Raw genomic sequence first — 6,695 nt, forward strand, 5'->3', positions numbered from 1 at the left:
CAGGCACAGGGAACCTGTCGGTAAACAAAATGGACTGGGAAAACCTGCTCTCTTGGAACTTACATTCTGGAAGGGGAGAGGGACGAAAAACCAAATAAGCATCCTATCTAATATATTTGATGAGGGTGCTTTGGGGAAAGAAAAGGCAGCAGAAAAGGGGAATAAGGAAGTTCTAAGCCGGTGGGGAGGGCTCCCATTGTAAGTGGAGGAAGAGGCTCACTGGGAAGGGGAAGGTGAGCCCAGACCTGCAGGAGGTGAGAATGAGCCATGACCATGGGCCCAAGGAACTGGGGTCCATACAGAGTAGCCTCAGGGGCCTCCTCCTATGCTGCTAAGAATGCACCTTTAGTTGCAAAAGGGAAATGAGCAGGCCTGCAAGGATTAAATTAGAAAACAAAATGCCAGGCATACACTAGGCCCAGAATAAATGTTAGCCCCTCCCTTCCCCTTTGTATCCCATAGAACCCCTCTCCAGTCATCAGGGAACTCGAGATATCCAGACCAGAGCATCCTTCCTTCTCAAACCTTTCTATGGCCTTGGCACCCTTGCCCGGGACGCTTGCAGGCTGGGTGGTCTTGGGTCCAAGGAGTGTGCAATGGGCTGCAAGTGTTCTGGAGGAGACGGAGGGCCGGAGCCTGGAGTCTGGAGGGTGAATCCCAGCCCCGGGGCCTCTGGCTGTGGGACCTCAGCCAGGGACAACAATAACAGTTGTCACTTAGCCCAGCCAAGCATTTTATCATATCATCCTTCCGCCACCCCGGCGGGGGGGGGTGGGGTGGGGGTGCAGACGAGGAAAGTGAGCCTCACGCAGCGGCGACAAGTGGAGAGGCCAGGGCCAGAACCTCACTGTGGGACTCCCATGTTCCAGCTGTCAGTCACGGGTTGCCTGATGTGCAAACAAAAACAAAATCAAAGCCGGAACACTGGATTAATTTGAATTTCAGATAATCAAGAAATCACTTTTCAGTATAAATCTCCCCCAAATATTGCATGGGACATATTTATAGTAAAAACTGATTATGTTGCTCATGTGCAATTCAAAGGTAACTGGGCATCCTGCATTTTATCGGGCAGGCCTGGCTTTCAGCCGCTCTATCACGTCTCCCAGCGTCGGAGGTCACTGCCTCCCAGAGACATTGGAGAAACTAAGAGGTAAAGGCTCCAAGGAGGCCAATAAAGGTCCTGGGGCACCTCTTGCTTGAGGTGAGCTCTCACTTGAAGGGGGGCTGAGGCTCATCCCATACAGCCAGTGAGTAGGCAAAGGGGCCCCTGTTCTAGCTCCTGAGGTTTAGGAGATCCAGATCTGACTCTTCAATGGCCAGAAAAGTCTACAGGGCCAAGATGTGCCCACCCAGAGCCTACATCCCCCAACCACACTCTAGTACTGGGACCCTGAAAGTCCCTGCCCAGGTGGGCCCTAAACCAGCTTACAGGGCCTGTGAGGGTTTCTACCGTGGGCCTACTGAGGGCCGGCCTTATGGCGGGGCGCCCCTGGTTAGGACTGCTCGATAAAATACAGGGAGCCTAGTTACATTCGAATTTCAGATACAGAAAGAATAATGTTTTAGTATAAGAACGTCCCAAACATTACAACCCTTTCCTGGGCCCGAGGAGCGGCTAGGGATTGCGGTTTGGTGATGTGTCCACGTGCGGGAGGGGGTGTCTACACAGGCACTGGAGACACTGGTGTCCCCTCCCCCACCAGGATACAGGATAGAACCAGAAATGGGAAGAAAAGGTGGGCGGGCCACCGTCTGGGAATACATTTGTTCTCCTACACTGAGCCCTGTAAATACCGGGGCCTCCCACTTATCTCTGCTGTCCCCACCCACCTCTGAGTTGCCGGCCCTGCATTCCCCAAAAGGACTGCTCTGAGTGCGGCAAGAGGGGGCTGGCTGGCTCAGCCTCTCTCCCCGCCTGGGGAGCCTCCAGCCTCCCAGCCCTGGACACCACCCCCCAGCCCCTCCATCCCTACCCTCAGCCTCACTCGGCCTCTATCCTGTGACCTCCCCTGTCCTCCCAAGGTTTGCTTTCCCCAGGAGGCCCCAAGGGAGTCCGTGGAAGAGATGGGTTGGAGAGATCGGGTAATGGGTGTTCTGGTCTAGACAAGTCTGATCCAGCCAGCCCCAAACGAGGGACAGCAGCTGGTCCAGGTGGCGGTGGGAGTGACTGCTGCTGGGAGTTCAGATGCCCTCCGTGACCTGTGCGAGAACCCTGCGGAAAATACTGCTATCTCCTCAGGAGGAGCTTCTCCTCAGGATGGAGGTGAAGAGTGAGGACGATGAACTTCTGCCCTTGGGCCCCGGGCTGCGGCAAGGGCTCGTCTCTGGATGCCTCCCGTGCCTCATCCGGACCTCAGCCCCAGCACTGAGTATGGGTAGAATGCTTACGACAGAGCCTGGGACGTGCGGGACTGCGGGTCCTCATTATCGTCATTATCAGATACTGCCTGAGAATGATCCATGACGGCATTTGATGCTCATCTTACTCCTCGGGTGGTGAATTCCTAAGGACCGGGCAGGCCGCTGTTTAGTTCATGGTAGGGGTCCCAGGGTCTCAGGAGATGTTAGTCTAGTAAAAACAGTGGATTGTGTTTAATTGTTCCTACTGTGTGTACCTGCTTCCCCCCAACCCCCCGCCCTGTCTCTGCATGCTCTGTGCGCTCGGACCACAGTACAATGTCACTGGCTTCTAGTTTTCTTGTGTTTCCTTTTTACAAGGCCTCAGACCTCTGCCAACTCTTCACGCCCCCCCCATCGCCTGCCCCCACCCCCGGATGCCCCCACCAGGGCTTCTGCCTCCCTTGAGCACCCCACTGGATGCCACCAGCCACTGCTGCCAACTGGTTGGAGCTGGGGCGTCAGGGGCTCTGGACTGCGACGTCTCCCCTTGGTCTTACGCTTGGTTGGAGGGTCAGAGTCTTCGAGGGAACATCTGCCCGTTTTATTTAGAGCCCTCTTCCTAGTGCTCAGAGAGTGTCAGGCTGGGCTGTCCACTCCCCTGATGGGCGGCAGGCCACTTGTCCCCCTAATGTGGGGGAGTTTGGTTACCCATCTCCTTCCCGGGGTGAGTCTTTCTCATAGCAGCTGCAGGGACTGGAGCAAAACTTGCGCAGGGCAGCCCGTCAGCCGGGCACGGGACCCCATGACGGCCAGACTGAGGGGTCACGTGCACACACACGCACACCCTCAGCCCCCCCACAATCACACGTTCACACGCAATCACACAATCACACACATGCACCTCACACGCAATCACACACTCACAATCACATACACACCATCCTGCACCCTCTCACACGCTCACACCCTCACCCCTCCTCATTGCCTCCACAGTCAGCAGCTCACAGGTCAGCTACGATGTGACTAACCCACAAAACACATATTGCAGTAAACGTGTATTACTTAGGAACCCCAGCGAGTAGCAGACATTGAAGTTTAAAAAAATCTCTATTTTCACTCTTTTTCAAAATTAGCCGTTTTTCAGAATCCCTCTACCTCCCCTTCTTCTAGACCTCTGCATCCCTTCTGTTCTCCCTCTCTCTCGGCCCAGAACTTCTTGCTTGTTGCACCCCATCAACACCCCCAAAGATCCAGAGCTAGGGAGGCCCCGCCCCCACCCCTGCTGGGGAGGGACAGAAAGGCTCCGCGTGACCCCTGTCATCTCTGGATGCTTTGCTGGATCTGTGAGCCTGTGGGGCCCCAAGGGAGGGCAGCAGAGGACCTCCGGCTCAGGGGCAGGGCTGAGGGCTCCGTCTGCTCCGGAAATCTGGGCGGCCTGTGAGTCCCAGCCTGAGCTGCCCACTCATGCAGTGATTTCTCAGTCTCGGGCTCAGCCTGGGTGCTGCTGGGGGCCTGCCCTCTGCCTCCCTCGGCCCTCCTGCGTTTCCTCCTCATCTCTGCCCAGTCCAGCTCTGACCAACCTGCAGGTCCCATTTTGCTCCCCCACCCCCACTCCCACAGCTCCCTGCACCTGCTCCTTCCTGTTTCTCTCTCTCCCTCTTGCTGGCTCCTCTGAGTCACTCGCTTCTGTCCCATCCTCTCCTTGCCGGACAGCTGGTGGCCCCTCCCTGTCCCGTGAAGTGCGGGGCCTTTCAGGAATCCCCTTCTGAGAGTCCCGCTCAGGCCCAGCGGACGGGACAGGAGGGGCCCATGGGGGAGGGGGGAGGGCAAAAATAGCTCCTTATCTGAGCCCGAGGGAGGCCAGAGCCGGCAGGAGCTGGAAGGGTTCCACCGCCCGGAGGTGAAGAGGATGAAGAACCTGCCCCGTGGGGCGCTGTCTTGCCAGGAGCGGCTCTGTGCAGGGACTCCCTGGCCTTCCCGTGCTGGGACCTGCCCCGGAGCTGGCAGGGCAGTGGGGCTGCCAGGCACCTGGCTTCACCCCTCCTGCCGGGCGTCTGCAAGAACCAACGACAGGCGCCAAAGACACGGAGGCCGGCCTGAGACCAGTCAGAACTGGGGTCACAGATCCTGTTCCCAGTTACCCCGTGCCCGAGAGGGCTGGGTGCGGCGCTGCGCAGGGGTCTCACTGGCAAGGTGGCCTGAGGGGGCCCTCTCCCTCAGCCTGCATGGGCACTTCATCCCGCCTCCGGGGAGCCTGCAGTCCAGGGGCAGACAGAGGACTGATCAGGCTACTGCAGCTCGGAAGGATGGAGGCTGTTGGGGGAAGGTTCGGGGCGTACTGGGACGCAGGGCTGGGCGCTAACCTAGGCTTTGGCGGCCTGGTGGTTGGTTTACAGAGTATGGCCACTGTGTGTGTAATCTGACGCCGCCCTGCCTTTTTGCCAATAACTTCCCCACTGTCCCTGTTCCCCCAACACACAGACACACACAGACACACATACAGACAGACACACACAGAGAAAGACACACACACACACAGACACACACACACACACCCCAATCCAAGCTCTTCTAACACAGACACACACACACACACACACACCCCAATCCAAGCTCTTCTAACCAAACAGGTCCCCATTAGTCCCTGCTCTGTACTTCCGAGAAGCCCTTCCCTTCACGTGGTCTTTTCCCGTCCACCCACCTAAATCTCCCCATCCTTGTGGACCCAGCCCAGGGACCAGCGTCTGTGAAGTCTCGGACAGTGGGAAGCCCTTCCTTGGCCCCTTGGGCCTCTCCATTCCAGCCTGGGCCCCGCAGGTGCTGCTGGCCGCCCGCTATTCCACGGGGTACCCCCCCCCACCGCCTACTACTATGACAAGGTTGTTCCTTAGACCTTTCTTTCCTGAGCCCTAAATAAGCAACATCATCATTATGGTCATTATAATTTTCTTTTTCTTATCATTATTATGTGTGTGAATTCTCCTCCAGGAAGCAACTCCCGTTCGGTGAGAGCTTCCAAACACCCTTTCCTTCAGTCCATTATTTCACTTCATCCTCGTTGAACCCCCAGGAGTGGCTATTGTAGCTCTAGCATAGGGGAGGGGAATGGCAGCTCGCCGGCCCCCCCCGCCGCTGGTCCTCCCCTCCTCCTGGAAGCTCGCCCTTCACTTGGCCCCGAGGACACCAGCCTTCCAGGCTCTCCTCCTCCCTTCCAGCTCGCTCCTTCTCTTCTCCTGGGCTTCTCAACACCACAGTCCCCAAGGCCCAGCTCCCCGTCCTTTCCTCGGTCCGCACTCACACTCTTCACGACCTCATTCAGGCTCACGGCCACCGTCTAAAGGACGACACCTCAAACACAGTTCTAGTCCAGACCTTTCTCTTGCCTCTGATTCACATGCCTACCTGCCTGCCTGAGGCGTCCAGCCGGAGTGACAGCCATCTCAAAGATTAGCAGGTCTGAGGCTGTACCCCAGCTCTTCCCGGCCCTCTCCAGAACCTGCCCCTCCTTGTCCTTCCCCAGGTCAGCCCCCGGAAGCTCCCATGGCTCCGGTCAAATACCCCCGAGGCCTTCTTTGCTTCTTCTTTTTCTCTCCTTCCCCAAATCCAATCTTCCCCAGCCCTCTGGCTCTTCCCTCCACTACATCCAGAATCAACCTCCTCCCCCACCTCCCCTGCATCCCCCCTGCTCCAAGTCGCCCTTACCTCTGCCTTGGGATCCCCCAGGGCTCTAGCTGGTCTCTGTTTCTACCTTCTTCCTGCCCTGCCGTGGGAGGGGCCTTTACACCTAGACGTCAGATCACATCCAGTCTCGGCTCAGAGCTAGCCTCCATTCTCTGCCCGGATCTGCCAATCCTCATCTCTTTCTGCTCCCTCCACCGCCCCCTCCCCTCTAGCTCCCGCTCGGTCAGACACACAGGGCTGTCCTGCCTCAGCGCTTTGACCTGGCCGTTTCCTCAGCCTGGAATACTCTTCCCCTGGAACTACATGGGTCACACTTTCACTTCTGACCACCATGTTAAGGTTACAGCCAGAATCAACCCAAGACCCGGCCGCACACAATACTGCTCCCCCGTTTTATGCTTCGCTTTGTCTTTATCTCACCGTCTTTAAGATCTAATTTACTTATTTCTTATGGTGATTATGTACTGTCTCCCCGGTCCCCACCCCCACCCCCAGAAGCTCCATAAGGACAGAGGTGTCTGTCTTTCTGGCTTGCGGCCGGATCTCAAGTCTCGATGGTGGCACGCAGCATCTAGGAGGGGCTCAATAAATATTTGATGACTTAATGAACAGATTATTCCTTTCTCCTCTCTCACTTGTCTGTGTGCTAGAATTATTTGAGGCTCCAGCTG

The 6,695-nt window shown here is 57.0% G+C and overlaps 1 long non-coding RNA gene across 1 annotated transcript; it reads right to left on the bottom strand.

Annotated features, from left to right (window-relative positions):
• Nucleotides 1-766: 766 nt before the first annotated feature.
• LOC110573919 lies at nt 767-5,762 on the bottom strand. Its single transcript, XR_002479934.1, has 3 exons — nt 5,746-5,762; nt 2,392-2,572; nt 767-887 (listed from the first exon to the last, which is right to left on the bottom strand). It is a non-coding gene; the product is annotated as an uncharacterized LOC110573919 (long non-coding RNA).
• Between the last annotated feature and the right edge of the window lie 933 nt (nt 5,763-6,695).

The sequence above is a fragment of the Neomonachus schauinslandi genome, chromosome 6, assembly GCF_002201575.2.
Source record: "Neomonachus schauinslandi chromosome 6, ASM220157v2, whole genome shotgun sequence".
In the NCBI taxonomy this organism is placed as follows: Eukaryota; Metazoa; Chordata; class Mammalia; order Carnivora; family Phocidae; genus Neomonachus; species Neomonachus schauinslandi.